Source organism: Diabrotica virgifera, chromosome 5 (assembly GCF_917563875.1).
Source record: "Diabrotica virgifera virgifera chromosome 5, PGI_DIABVI_V3a".
NCBI lineage: Eukaryota > Metazoa > Arthropoda > Insecta > Coleoptera > Chrysomelidae > Diabrotica > Diabrotica virgifera.
The window spans coordinates 250,584,332-250,601,022 of NC_065447.1; the positions used below are offsets into that span (position 1 = coordinate 250,584,332).

Genomic DNA, 16,691 nt, shown 5'->3' on the forward strand with positions numbered 1-16,691 from the left:
ATTTTAGTTGAAAATTAAAGATTTTGTTGGAAAGACCCGCTTTTTGCGGGGAAAGTTTTCGTCGAAGTGAATCGAGAAAAACACATCTCTATGCAGAATTTAATTGTGGTGAATTTTTATTTGGGTCTTTTTGGTGTAAAGTTAAAATCTTTGGAGTTATAGAGCAAAAATTGAAAAAAACACGATTTTCGGGCGCCATTTTGTTTATAAAAAAAGTAGCACACTATCTGCGGACTTTGCATACCTATATTATTAATACATACAATAATAAGAGTCGATTTCAGCAATAAAATTGCTGGTAAATAACTTTTCTTTGTATTTTGCTAATTAGCCCAGAGTATTAGGGAAATAAGTCAAAACGGCAATATTAGGGAATATTGGCGATATTCGGTCAAAACGGATATATTAGGGAAATAGCCGAGGTGACTGCAGTCTCAAAAACAGTTCAAGAACAAAGACTGCAATGGTTTAGTCACCTCAGACGTAGAAATGTGGACGAAGGATAGGAATATTAGAATTTGAGGAAAAGAGAGGTAGAGCAGAAGATGGGAAGACTGTGTAGCACAGGACTTGAGAGAGAAAAACACGATGGAAAGGAATGAGTTGTGAAGCAGAGTAAAGAACAACGAAAGAAGAAAATCTGAAGAAGAAGAAGAAGATACGAACTTTCTAAAAAATACAAAAGATACACAAAGCAGAATTTTGAAGTTTTTTTAAACTCACACTAAAGAAATAAGCGGATATATGAATCACAGTGACGTATTCGAAATACGAAACTGATTATAGTTATTTTCCTAACAACTGCAGAAAGTCATTCTTTTCCGCACGCGACTGCAGTTTGCCGAACGACGCGAAGCGGGAGTTCGGCAAGCAGTCGAGTGCAAGAGACTTTCTGCAAGAGTTAGGAACAATATTTTTTCTAAGAGTCTTTAAAAAATTACCAAATCTTAATCAATTAATTTAATTAATATGAAAATACATACACAAATTAATTCTTTGACAAGGTTGTCAAAACCAAACTTTCAATATAATTAGTTAGCATGACGACTATCTTGGTTTCCATGACGATGATTCAAAACGACTGCTATTGTCTACCGATTTGACTTTCGAATATTATGTCAAAATAATTTTATTTCATCGAATTGTCGCGTTAATTTCATTAAAACAGGAACACAATAAGATATATTTGAAATAAATTAGTAAATAATATCTAAATATTAGTTTATTGCATGTATTATAATTACTTTAAGGCCATATTACCATATCTAAATTAACACGCGTGCGGAAAAGTAAAAACCGCGTGCGGAAAAGTAACACGCGTGCGGAAAAGTAACACGCGTGCGGAAAAGTGAAACTTTCTAAACTAAAATGCGTGCGCGAAAGTAGACATTTTTGCACGTTCGTAGAAAATAGTTATTTTCCTAACAAGTGCAGAAAGTCATTCTTTTCCGCACGCGACTGCAGTTTGCCGAACGACGCGAAGCGGGAGTTCGGCAAGCAGTCGAGTGCGGAAAAGAGACTTTCTGCAAGAGTTAGGAACAATATTTTTTCTAAGAGTCTTTAAAAAATTACCAAATCTTAATCAATTAATTTAATTAATATGAAAATACATACACAAATTAATTCTTTGACAAGGTTGTCAAAACCAAACTTTCAATATAATTAGTTAGCATGACGACGATCTTGGTTTCCATGACGATGATTCAAAACGACTGTTATTGTCTACCGATTTGACTTTCGAATATTATGTTAAAATAATTTTATTTCATCGAATTGTCGCGTTAATTTCATTAAAACAGGAACACAATAAGATAAATTTGAAATAAATTAGTAAATAATATCTAAATATTAGTTTATTGCATGTATTATAATTACTTTAAGGCCATATTACCATATCTAAATTAACACGCGTGCGGAAAAGTAAAAACCGCGTGCGGAAAAGTAACACGCGTGCGGAAAAGTAACACGCGTGCGGAAAAGTGAAACTTTCTAAACTAAAATGCGTGCGCGAAAGTAGACATTTTTGCACGTTCGTAGAAAATAGTTATTTTCCTAACAAGTGCAGAAAGTCATTCTTTTCCGCACGCGACTGCAATTTGCCGAACGACGCGAAGCGGGAGTTCGGCAAGCAGTCGAGTGCGGAAAAGAGACTTTCTGCAAGAGTTAGGAACAATATTTTTTCTAAGAGTCTTTAAAAAATTACCAAATCTTAATCAATTAATTTAATTAATATGAAAATACATACACAAATTAATTCTTTGACAAGGTTGTCAAAACCAAACTTTCAATATAATTAGTTAGCATGACGACGATCTTGGTTTCCATGACGATGATTCAAAACGACTGTTATTGTCTACCGATTTGACTTTCGAATATTATGTTAAAATAATTTTATTTCATCGAATTGTCGCGTTAATTTCATTAAAACAGGAACACAATAAGATAAATTTGAAATAAATTAGTAAATAATATCTAAATATTAGTTTATTGCATGTATTATAATTACTTTAAGGCCATATTAACATATCTAAATAACCACGCGTGCGGAAAAGTAAAAACCGCGTGCGGAAAAGTAACACGCGTGCGGAAAAGTGAAACTTTCTAAACTAAAATGCGTGCGCGAAAGTAGACATTTTTGCACGCTCGTAGAAAAAAATAATTACCAGTCATGCGGTAGAAATCGTAGGTATGTACTACGATTTGCTAAACAAAGATAAACAAATCACAAACCTAGATACCTATAAAAACGACGTTAACGGTATTCTATATCTAATATTATGCTAATGACATAAAAAAAGCGGTTCCTATATTTCTTTAATTAAAACAAAGAAGTATCGCTTTATTTGTTTAATGAGACTTCTTATTAATGTTAGTCCAATTGGATTTCATCAGATTTATTTTCAACTGTGCAATATTAGTCATGGCATAACGATCTCAAATTTTGAAATACATGTAACAGATGGCAAATGTGTCTAATACGAGTAGATGTAGAAAAAGAATATCATAAGAACATTATAGCGTAGCTCTACTTTTTCCATTCAACCCTCTTGTTCAATTCTACGTCTTTCTACAGTATTCTACCTACAGTACTCACTAACTGGTAATGAACCGAATCTCTTAAATGGATAGCCCGAATTGTACAGTACAAAAACCGCCTATTTTGCAGTATGAAGATGTGAATTTTGATGTTTGTAACGTTGCCGGATTTACCATTTTTCTGATATCACTAGTAATTTTGTTTTTTTAATACAACACGAAAAATTGTAAAGCGTTCTGACGAAACTGGACGAGTAAAAGATGGCATTTGAACAGGTAGACCAAAAATTATTATAAATTACAATAAAACTTTAGACAAGACGAAAACGACGGGTTCGTTGGAAAAAATATTCCCATGAGATTTTTTTGCATAATCACATTTGTAATACACCCCAGAATAAGGTTCAAGAAGTCGCCCACGAGAAAAGTGGTCCAATTTTTTTTTAATCAAATTGCAAAAATTATTACTTTTGGTATGGACACATTTTTTTTAGGTTTTTCAGACCATTCTGGACAAAGAAGGTCTCTTGTAATTTTTCTCTAAAGTTGATGGTTTTTGAGTTATAAGCAATTTAAAATTTGAAAAACGCAAAAATGGCTATTTTTAAAACTTAATAACTCGGTTAAAAATTATTATTATTATGAAAGTCAGAAAGTGACTAAATCAAATTTTAAAGCCCCCCTACATGATCCTGAAGAAATTTGTGTCATTAATTTATTACTAAGCTGTTATTTTTAATTATTAACAATAAGCCGTAAGAGCGTATTGACGCGGTTGTAAATGTGAGTGCGAGTAGGACTGCCGGAATGGCATCTCTCTCGCACTCACCATAGACGGCCGCCTAATACGTGCTGCGCTCATTATTATTACTTAAAAATAACAGCTTAGTAATAAAATTATGACAAAAATTTCTTCAGGATCTTGTAGGGGGCTTTAAACTTTGATTTAGTCACTTTCTGACTTTCATAATAATAACTTTTAACCAATTTATTAAGCCTTGAAAATCGCCATTTTTCGTTTTTTTCAACTTTAAATTGTTTATAACTCGAAAACGACCAACTTTAGAAAAAATTACAAGAGGCCTTTTTTGTCCAGAATGGTCCAAAAAACCTAATAAAAATTTATACGGGCCACAAAAATTGATTTTTGCAATTTGATTAAAAAAAAATTGGACCACTTTTCACGTGGGCGACTTCTTGAACCTTATTCTGGGATGTCTCACGAACGTGATTATGCAAAAAAATCTCATGGGAATATTTTTTCTAACGAACCCGCCGTTTTCGCCTTGTCTACCTTAGATTTGTTCCGTTGTGGGTGTTGACGGAATCAATTAACTTAAATTAAAATAAGTGTAAAAACAAAGAACAGTAATATTTATTCATTTTTGGTTAAAAAGGTGTGCTTATATCTCGTAAGAGGGTTGTTATTATTTGGCCCAGCGAGGGTTGTGTATCGACTCGTTGTTGTGGATCGACTGACTGAAAACACATGTCTGTGGTTTTAAGTAAAAGACTAACTTATTGACATAAAGAAGCGTCTTCGAATGCATTTCAAAAGTGATTTATTAAGGTCTGATAAGGTACTATTTAATGGGAAATGTGTTTCACAGAAAAAACATTAATTTTATACAATCTGGTTTTGTATTTTAGGAGCGAAACACATGTGAATTTTAAATGATCCATATTATGTTCGTTTAGGAAAGAAAGTTAATATTTAAAATTAGCAATTAAAAAAATAATAAATGAAGCGTGTCGCTATAGATTTAATGCAGTTTTGTACGCAAAGCTGTACAAAGACATGATGTAGGTCATCCTTCAGTCTTGCTTGTATTACATATGAATTAAAAGCTTTAACATCGAAGTAAAAACTTCTGTTGTAATTGGTATATTTTAATCCATAAAGGGTCCCATTCACGATTTGTATCTGTTTCACGACAGTGATAAAAACGGCGATATACTTGTATTCGACGAATATAGATATTTGTGATACTGATACAGCGATATGGAGCAGCCAAGTATACTGTTAATAACTTACTTCTCATAATCATCATCATTGGCTCGACAGCCCTTTCTGGGTCTTGGCCTGTTCCAGGATTCTTCTCCACTCTGATCTGTTTCGTGCTTTTTTTCTCCAGTTTTTTATTTTTAAGGTTTTTATATCATTTTCTATTTGTTCTAAATATCTCAGCTTCGGTCTTCCTCTTGTTCTTTTTCCTACTGGCATCTGTTTAAATATTTTGTTTGGTATTTCGCCTTCTTCCATTCTTTCTACATGTCCCATCCAACGCAGCCGTCCTATTTTAATGAATGTTATGATATCCGGATCCTGGTATATTTCGTATAGTTCAAAGTTGTACCTTCTTCGCCAATAACTTACTTCTAAACAAATGAAAAACACTGAATTTATATCCTTTATTTTACAAACTACGATATTTAATTTATTTATTACACCAAATCTACTAATTTATCTAATTACAAATTCAAAAATACCGCGCCCGTTACATATGAAAGTACACCGACGGTTTCAAAATTCACAACTAACTAAATATACAATTGTGTTTCCTTTTTATAGAAACATAATCTTTCGCGAACATTCCGGAAATTGTATGTTTACATAATACAAGTAAAAGAATAGTACAGAAAAATCGAGAAACAATATTTACATAATAAATCAATAAAACTTCTAGAATGAAAAAGAAATATCGAGGTGTGTACCTGTTAAAAAGGTCTCCCTTTTAAATGCATTCACAAACACATAAATCAAATTCAGTAAAAAAAGGGTCTGTTAAATTATAATAAATAGGCCAGGAGCTGAAAAGAGTCGGGTGACATAAATATGTCACAATACTATGAGATGTGTATCGCAATACTGATACTTGCGTAGGAGAGTTCAGCTTGGTGTGCCTCCAAACCTGCCAGATAGCGCTCCCAGGAAACCGGCTCTCTTCCTTACCTTGTCCAAGGTGTTTTTGATATCAGCGTTCCAGGCGAGAGTCCTGCTAAAGTGTACTCCCACTCCCAAAGATGAACTCATTCTCCGAAGCTAAAAAACACGCACAGGAGAGAGATAATTCGACAGAAATAGTCAAACAAATTACATGACGCCACTACATACTTACGAAGGAGAAGAGATAGGGAAAATCATTAACCCTTAAGTACTAACACCCCGTCTCTCAGACGGCATCGCTTGTCGAAAGTGAGATATTTCCCTTCCTAGAAAATTTTGAAGGTCACCCGTTTATGACTTTTCAAGTTGGGTTGTTCTTTAGTAGTATTGAATTCGGCAATTTGCGGCAGGTTGTTATTCGAAAGATATTTAGACTCAAAGTGTGATTTCCGTCTAATAGACGGGGTGTTAGTGTTTGTACCCAGTTCGTCATTACACAGAATGTGCCCCAGTTCGTCAAAAAACATCAAATAAGGGAATAAAGATCCTGAGGGAGGAAACTCTTTTGAAATGGTTTGATGAGGTAGAAGACGACATACGCGAAGTGGAATCAATTTGTGATGAAAATGTTGCCACTGCCACTGACTACCATTGCTACACTGTACTAACTATAGTACCTGTCAGTTTTTTTTTGTTTTAACATTTTTTAAAAACCTTTTTATTTTAATTTTTCTTACTCTTTGTTTAACTCGATTATAAATTTTTATTAAGATTCTTTAACTTGTTTAATTTTTATCACACTTTTTTTCAGTAGTAAAAAAGTACACAAACAATCCTTCTATTCTTGTTATAATGTTTTTTATTTTAATAAATACAGAAAAACTAGATTAATTACTGTTTTTTTTAAACAATATTTTCAGTAACTCATCGAGATATTTTTTTCCATTTCCAAAATATTTAACAAAAACAAAAATTACCACTAAAATGTTAAACCCGTCTGTCAGGCGGTTAGTTAGTGTTTACGTCATTGATTTAAGATGTTAGTACTTAAGGGTTAAATACGATACAGTTTTGAGTCTATCAGTTATTATAATATCAAAAATAAACACATATTGTTATACCAGATGGAATCATTTATCTTTTACTATTTTTTTGTACATAAACGATAATTTCGTTTTCTATATTATTCATCAACGGACCTATTGAGAGGTTATAATTTATATTGTCACTTTGGTGTGTTCGAAAAAGTTGATTGAATAAAACTAGTTCTAATTGTTGATTTTTCCGGGGTGGGTTCGTGCATATTTTATTCAAGTTTTAAAACCAGTATCGATTATCGAGGAGTCGATTTAACTCATTTATATTGTTTCATTTGTGACCTCCACGTGTAGCCTCTTATAGAGGCTATTTGAGTTATATTTAAGGTGTCAATGGGGTTAATAGACTTGCAGATATCCAATTGTATACACTTTTTATTAAATATTACTGTCAGATTGATGGATTTTCATCTCAATATACATTAATATAGAAAAAAAAATAGTATGTACATACATACTAATATTTGTATGTAGGTAGGTACATACAGAGTAGACCAAAAGTCTGGACGCGCCTAATTATATCTTAAATGGAAGTTCCAAAACTGTTCTGTTCCGATATGTTAATAGTCCAGGAACCGAAGCTTTTCACCTCGCAATTTTTACAGAATGTATCGATTTGCTTGAAAATTTGAGAATAAGTAGTGAATAGTCCAAGGATCAAAATCCATATGATGCCAAAAGGCGCTTTTACCATGGAGGTGGTTGCCACCCCATCTCAGAGGTGGAAATTTTTTATTATATTTTGACCGCAAAAGTTAATAAAAACGTTCATTCTAAGCAAATAATGTTCTATACATTTTTTTGATAAAATTAATAGTTTTCGATTTATTCGCTATCGAAAGTGTTAGTTTTATATCGATAAAATCAATGTTTTTCGATGTAGGTACTCATTTACGATTCACTAAATTTTTGCGTAGAAAAAATTTTTTCAAACCAAATTCTTGGGAATGAAATGACCTACAATTTCATATTTAAAAATGTTTTCGTATATCTGAAACTAATCTTTCTATTCGGAAGAAAATGGCATTTTTTACCAAACTACAAAAAATCGTTATTCGCTTTTAACTCCAGATTTTTAAAACTAATCATTCTAAGCCAGTAAAACTTCTAGAATCTATTAATAATACATAAATAAAGAAGACTTAAGGCTTATTATATATTATAAGATTATTATTATAAGACATAATAAGGCCAATTACTAAAAACTCCGCTAACTTACATTATTGTGCTTCCAAATGGTTTTCTCCATTTTTTTTTTCAAAAATTATATTGATTTTTTAACTGTAACTTTTTTATTTTTTATCTTTTTTGTAGTTTTTGAAAGTTTGGTAAAAAAGAACTTTATAGATTTTTACAAGATTTATAAGGATGTTGTTCTGAAGCTATTTCTTTCCCATCTAAATAGTTAATCATTTATAAGGATATTAATATTAAATCCTTTTAAAAACCTTACTCGCAAAAAGTGGTGGACTGATTTTTTAACTGTAACTTTTTTATTTTTTATCTTTTTTGTAGTTTTTGAAAGTTTGGTAAAAAAGAATTTTATAGATTTTTACAAGATTTATAAGGATGTTGTTCTGAAGCTATTTCTTTCCCATCTAAATAGTTAATCATTTATGAGGATATTAATATTAAATCCTTTTAAAAACCTCAGTCGTAAAAAGTGGTGACTTTGAAAGGGTTAGTAAAGGCGGTTTTGCATGTTATTACAAGTTTTAATTGTCAATAGCTCACTCAATTTTTGCAACAGGAAAAATTTTTGCAAATCATGTTCTTGGGAATTAAATAAGCTACAATTTTATATTTAAACATTTTTTCGTATCTCTGATGCTAATCTTTATATTTTGAAGAAAAGGCCATTTTTTACCAAACTACAAAAATTCGTTATTCACTTTTAACTCCCATTTTTTTAAAACTAATTATTCTAAGCCGGTGAAACTTCGAGAACCTATTAATAATACACAAATAAGGAAGACCAAATAAGGTCAATGACTAATTTTAATTGGGGTGGTGATTAGGAGGTTGTTTGCGATCACTTTTTCGCTAAAAAAAATAGGGACTGACATTCTTTTCATTATAAGTCACTTAATGTTTGAGCTAGAGACTTTTTTTGTATTTCTGGATATAGATATTTTTAAATACTTTAAATTAGTTTGAACAAGCTATCCTCGAAAAATGCATAGGTTATCCGTGTTTTGACATTGAAACTACAATATTTAGCATTTGACGAAGAAGAGCTAACATATAATAAAGTACCTGTAACTCGATTACTGTTGGCCTTAAGTCTTAAAGAAAACTAAAAACTACCGTTTTGTTTATTTTTTGAAAAGGTACATTTTTGTTAAGTAAAGTTGTTTTAATAAAACGAAAACTTTTTGAGTTATTAGCCAAAACTGATTAAAAACATTGATTTCTTCGATATAAAACTAACACTTTTGATAGCGAATAAATCGAAAACTATTACTTTTATCAAAAAAATGTATAGAACATTTTTGGCTTAGATTGAATGTTTTTGAGATGGGGTGGCAACCACCCCCATTGTAAAAGCGCATTTCGGCATCATATAGATTTTGATCCTTGGACTTATCCACTACTTATCCTCAAATTTTCATGCAAATCGATCTATTCTGTAAAAATTGCGAGTTTATTATAATACTTTTAACAGATATACAGCCAGGAAGGATTCTCCTAGACTTCTGTTACCTTCAACTAAAAACATTTTAGTCTTTGAAAACAGTCCTTTGTTATTTTTGTTTTCATCAGTATACATTATACCACGAATTTAACTACTTAACAAAACAACCTCTTTCGTACATCAAGTAAACACTATGAATATAATAAAAGAAACCTTGACACCACTACGAGTTGTTGTATTTTCAAACTACGCCGCAATAAAAAATAACCCGGATCCTCATTATTTTGAGAAAAAACGTTTTTGATTAAAAGTGAATAGCGGCAAAACTAGGATAATCTTATTAAGGAATTCGTCCCCCATGATTCGTTCATCAACGGTTTACTGTTCGAGAATAAATTGTTGTATAAGTATTTTTATGTTATTGTCTGATTTGCATATAAAAACTATTAGAGTAGAACCGAAATGTTGGCATTACTATTGGTGCTGTCTACAGTAATGGTTTTTAACCTTTTCTTTTTTTTTTAATTACGATCAATTTGGAGGTCTTTGAATTCTTACCTCCTACTTCTTCATTCAAGAATTTGTTCCTCTTTATGTGCCATAAATTAGATGTTAACTATAATTAGCCCATTATAGGCCAGAGTTCTATTTATAGATTACTGAAAATATTATTTTGGATAATAAATATAAAAGTAATTACACTTTTATAAAAAAAGAGCTTTTTATAATATGTACCACTTTTTTATTATTTATAAGACACAATACAAAAAAAGGATTATAAAAACAATTATTTTTCAAATCAAAATGTCAAATATAAATTTGCGATGCCGGGAATGGAACCCGAGCCTCCTGGGTGAAAGCCAGGGTATTCCGCAAAGTGGGCGACGCCTGGTGGCGAATTTGAAAAGCATCAACTCTAGGAAAACATTGACTTTGTCATTAATTTGTGTACATATTTGCGGTCAGTTTATGTTGTAATTAACAATGATTTCGACTTAAAAAAACTATTGCAGTGTTCCCCAGTATTCATTCCTATTATACTCTACGTAATGACGTAAACTAATAAATGCCAAATCACATATTTTGTTAATTTAACGTTTGTATTAAACGTAGTATTTTTTTTAATGTTTAAGCGACTGTAAAATTAAATAAATAAATAAAATGTAGTATATTATATTCTATACATAGAATGTACAGGGTTATTCACTATATTTTGACCCCCCTGTAAACTGCTTCATTTACAGAATTAGAAATAAATGTTAAATACAAAAGTTATTCGATTTTTAAATTATGATTTTTTGACATATATATCATACTAGTGACGTCATCCATCTGAGCGTGATGACGTAATCGACTATTTTTTTTAATGAGAATAGGGGTCGTGTGCTAGCTCATTTGAAAGGTTATTTAATTCTCTATTTAGTAATACATATAAACATTAAGATAATTATTTATACAAGGTGTCAAAAAAAATTTTTTGAATTAAATTAATTGACACAAAAAGAAGAATGTATGTAATTTATTTATTTCAAAATATCTTCTACTGCTGTTAGAAAACAGAAATATATGTTAATTGAACAAATAAACATTACTTTTCACTTAAATTCAATGTTCAAGCTGCCACCCATCTGCCTCTTGGCAGTTTAAACATTGAATTTAAGCAAAAAAGCAATGTTTATTTGTGCAATAAACTTTTATTTCTGTTTTCTAACAGCAGTAACAGTTCTTCTTTTAGTGCGTTGTCCAACAGCAGGACTGTCTTTCTCGGTAGATTTCGGTAGATCAGGACGAGCAGAATCGTCCGGATATGGGGAGGTCCGGATATGACAGGTCCGGATATGGCAGGTTGTACTGTATATAAACACGTTTTAAAGAAAGTAAATAAAATGGTTGTGAAAAAATGTGGATACTACTAATTAAAGCAATTTATACGTGGAAAGCTTATTCGGTTCGAATGCAGTCCAGTCTATTCTTTCACTATTAGTATGGCAGCACGTTCATCTAGTTGTTGTACTTTCACGTGCTTTCAATATTATTTTACCATTTTTTAGTTTTACCAATACTCAAGTTATATAATATGGATCCAATATTACCAATGGCCAAATAATCGCCTACGCAGACGACATTGTTATTATTGCAAAAAATAGAAACATAATGAAAGAAATGCTAGAAGAAATAAAAGAGAAAGGGGAGACAATGGTACTCAGATTAAATTAAAAAAAGACAAAAATATTAAGACTAGAGAAAACAGCAATAAAAGGAAAAACCAAAATAGGAAATTCAGAGTTTGAAGATGTAGAACATTTCAAATACCTGTGAGTGACAATAAGCAAAACGGGTGAAAGAATACCAGAAATAAAAGAAAAAATATGGGCAGCGAATAAAGCTTATTTTGCAAACAAAACACTACTTAAAAGCAAAATACTGACTATTAAAACCAAGATGAGAATGTACAACACCATAATTAGACCAATATTATTGTACGCAGCAGAAACAATGACGATGACTAAAAAAGATGAAGAAAACTTCAGAATAATGGAGAGAAAGATCATGAGAACCATACTGGGACCAACCAGAACAGAGCAAAATGAATATAGAAGCCGAACAAATGCAGAGATTAGGAAAGTACCGAAAGAAGATATCGTGACTAAAATAAAGCAATGCAGAGTTAGATGGTTAGGTCTAGGGCACATCTGTCGGGCAGAAGATAAAGCAGTGACATATGCTATGATAGAATGGAATCCAGGAGGAAGAAAGAAAAGAGAAAGACCAAGATCAAAATGGTTGCAAGAAGTTGAAGAAGACTTAAAAAACGCAGGAGTCAGAGAATGGCGGGGAAAAACTAGAGACAAGAAAAAATGGAGAGAAATCGTTAAGAAGATAACATAAGCAAAAGGGACTGATCCTCTCAAGAAATAGGATCTAGAAAGCTTTCGCGACTTAGTATAATATCAATAGGTACTTTCTTTACCAGCATAGATTTGTTATTTCATTTACAAAAATGTGAATACCGAACAACTGGAACCTTGCGGGATAATAACGAGATCCACAATTATTATTGGGATCAAAGCTAGCCGTGCAAACAATTACGTATGTCTTGTTTTAATTTGAATTTATATCATTGGTTTATGAATTAATTTTGATTAACATTATAAAACATAAAAAATCAGTCAAAACCTTTGACACAGAACTTTAATCAAAAATCAAAAGAATTAACAAAATTATAAGTATAACACTAATAAATAAAATCAAACAAAGATGCTGTATATGTTCACCACCAACCACCGGCGCCCATATACAAATTTTCAGGGGGGGGGGGCAGACGTGAAAATGTTGCACATTATATTTTGTATACCTACTTTGGATAACCATACATAATTTAAAGCACCCGAAAAGCCAGGGGGGGCCACGGCCCCCCTGCCCATGCCACCAACATCTCTACATAACCTAACTTTTCTTGTTAAGTTGACGTAAACTGGAAAGTATATCTGAATTAAGAATGGACATGCACTGTATATCTCTGTCGTTCAGAGCCAGCTATAGTGACAATAATTTTGGATCACACGTTATTTTAGCGAAGTTTTCTATGTATGTATACACCGTTCTTAGGCGTCAACGCCCTTCGGTAGGGATCTATGGAGGAGTATCACCAAGCCGGAAGCCCTTATCCCTTCCCGTACCGCTCCTCCATAGACCGATCAGACTCCAGTTTATTCCAGACCAAGCCGTAGACTCTATAGTTTATAGTATATAGTTATAGAAGTTTTCTGTACAAGATACAAAACTCTTGGTAAAGAAACTCGGTAGATACATAATATGATTTTCGATTTGATGTAAATGGAGAAATACTTTTTTTTGTAAAATAATACGATTATAAGTGTGTTACTGTAGTATCTAATTTTGATAATATACGTAGAACCTCTCGCACAAGCTAATAGATGGAATCACAAGATATTGATTCGGAGCTAACTAATATTGGTCAATATTTACACTATTGATGGATATGATAGATATATATTAGTACATTCATGGTTTTTCTAAAAACGGGATAATAAGTCAAATTGTTTCAAAGACACAACGTTAAGTCAAATATTACTTTATTAGATTTTCGTAGGTCTGTAGCAGTTCCCTATCTAAACGTGACCCTTAGAACAAAAAGTGTAGTAGAATGATCGAGAACATCAACATTTAAAGTATTTACGGATATAAAGTTCGATGAAAAAGAAAAAAACACTTCATGGAGAAACATAAAGAGCAGAAAGGATGTCCAGAGGAAAATTATAAAGCCAAATGTATTGTGGAAAGTGTACTGTAAGATTGTGTAAAAATTGTTTCATACAATATCACAAACTATAAACTTATTTTTATTAGACGCAAATAAAAATGTTAATCCCCAAACTGTTTTTAACTCATTTATAATATAGTGCCGGCAAAAAAATCTTTACATTGACAAATAAATCACCAAATTTGAAGACAATTTGCATGCGTTCTGTCTGACTTTGGATGGGAGAGTAGGGGAGGGGGGATAGTTTACTTGCGACAGCAATTATCTGTAGTTCACAGACCACTTGGCTTATTTAGGGTATTCTGCGCGTTTGCACTGTAAACAGTTGGCTTTGTGCGGGTAGTAAGTGTTAAACTTATTCTCATTTACCGCGTAAAGTTTGAGATTGTCAAATTCTAAATTGAACTGGCAAATATGGGTCGAAAGAAACTCACAAAAGAGGAGAAGGTTCGTGCTTTAACGTTACTGGAGAAAGAAGACTCTGTAATTACCGTAGCACGTGATATTGATGCTTCAAGAGGGGCTATTTATCAACTGAAACGTTGCAGCTGAACGTTTCACTTGATAAATAGCCCCTCTTGAAGCACCAATGCCACGTGCTACGGTAATTACAGAGTCTCCTTTCTCCAGTAATGTTAAAGCACGAACCTTCTCCTCTTTTGTGAGTTTCTTTCGACCCATATTTGTCAGTTCAATTTAGAATTTGACGATCTCAAACTTTACGCGGTAAATGAGAATAAGTTTAACACTGACTACCCGCACAAAGCCAACTGTTTACAGTGCAACCGCGCAGAATACCCTAAATAAGCCAAGTGGTCCGTAAACTACAGATAATTGCCGTCGGTCGCAAGTACGCTGTCCCCCCTCCCCTACTCTCCCCTCCAAACGCAGACAGAACGTATGCAAATTGTCTTCAAATTTGGTGATTTATTTGTCAATGTAAAGATTTTTTTTTGCCGGCACTGTATATACTTGTAATTATCATACTATGGTTGTGAAACCTGGGTAATGACGAAAAAGTATGCAGCCCAACTCAGGAGATTCGAGAGAAAAATACTGAGAAAAGTATATGGCCCGGTGCAAGAGGAAGACGTCACATGGAGAATCAGGAGAAATAATGAGGTATTGAATGAATGGCAAAGACTGTCATGGCTGGGATATGTGCAGACACAAGACGACGCACAAACAAAAAAAAAGTTACAATTGAAGCTGATAGGAAGGCGAAAAAAAGGAATTCCAGAACGAGATGGTTGAAAAACGTGGAAGACGACCTAAAACAATGCACATAAGACAATAAAGAAGACGGGCACAAGAGAGATCTGAATGGAAGGACACAGCCAGACAAGCAAAGACCAATCCAGGGTTATGATGAAAAAAAAAAAGAAAAATTATGATAACACAATTTTTGATTAAGATATAAAACAATTTTATTAATAGTTCCATAAATATTAAGAACATTATTACATACTGATAATTATTGTGAATAAGTAATTCTTTTGGGACACACTGTACAACAAGTCAAATGTTGAAATTGATTATAGTTATTTAAAAGCAACACAACAATGGTGATTTCGAATAGTTTAAATATCACGGACACGCTAGGTCTCCGTTTTCGTAGCGAAAAAATAATTGCTACGAATTCTTGTTGACCAAAAGTCGGTCAGAACACCTATCGAGACGATTAAAAAATTTCTATTGTAAAAATGTCATGAAATTTATGATAATACAAATAGGCCAGTTAAAATTGCGTATTTGGGGATAAAATATGACGACACGGTCTGGATAATATAACGTATTGTCATATTTTATATGACCAAGCAGTTTTTTAAGACTTTTTACTATAAAGTTATGCTTATCCGAAGCCCTCAGTAAACTGAAAACTGAAAAATTAAAAAGAAAAGGAAAATAGACGGGAGATCCATATAGGGAGATAGTTTTTGGCAAATTAAGTTACATATTGAATGATTGATATATGCACTGTCTTCCATTCCTTTTTTTTTTCTTCACGAGAGTCCCTTCACAACATGTCAATGCAAAATACTCGTTTATGAACTGATATTCTTCATAAAATGGAATTCTATCATCATCAAGGCTAACAAGGTTAGTGAAATGTCTCCTCCAGAATATACGCTTCTACGTAACGCTCCAGTCCAAGAACAGTCGGTGGAGGGACCAAAAAAATGGGCTCCCACGGGGAAGTGCCCTCGCGCCGATTCTATACAACATATATACCAACGACCCACCCATACACCAACAAACAAGGCAATTTATTTACGCTGAGGATACAGCTGTGGCAGCTCAGGGAAGAACCTTCATTGAAGTCGAAGTGAAACTGACAGATGCCCTGGGAGACTTAGATCTATACTACGATGAAAACCATCTGAAACCCAATCCCACAAAAACCCAGGTATGTGCTTTCCACCTTAGAAACAAGCATGTCCGAAGGCCGCTGGAGGTGGAATGGCGTGGTCAGATACTGGAACATAACGAGACGCCAAAATACCTCGGCGTACGTCTGGATAGAAGTCTGTCTTACCGATAGCACTGTCAAGATGTCAAGAAGAAAGTAAGTGCCAGAAATAATATCATCCGCAAGCTAACTAATACAAAATGGGGAGCACAACCACACACTCTCCGCGCTTCTGCCTTAGCATTATGTTTTTCGGCCGCGGAGTTTGGAGCACCAGTATGGGCAAACTCTGCTCACGCAAAGAACTTTGACGTGGCTCTAAATGAAACGGATCGTATAAT

The 16,691-nt window shown here is 33.0% G+C and overlaps 1 protein-coding gene and 1 long non-coding RNA gene across 6 annotated transcripts in view; both read left to right on the forward strand.

The window, feature by feature from the left end:
• Nucleotides 1-13,802, forward strand: part of LOC126884824 (uncharacterized) — a 67,352-nt gene extending 53,550 nt beyond the window's left edge. Inside the window, exon 2 of the long non-coding RNA XR_007698154.1 lies at nucleotides 13,770-13,802. This is a non-coding gene — a long non-coding RNA (uncharacterized LOC126884824). The remainder of the gene's footprint in view (nucleotides 1-13,769) is intronic.
• The window catches only part of LOC126884820 (ankyrin repeat domain-containing protein 17-like), a 247,095-nt gene that overhangs the window by 56,864 nt on the left and 173,540 nt on the right, over nucleotides 1-16,691 (forward strand). The gene's annotated exons all lie outside the window — the stretch shown is intronic.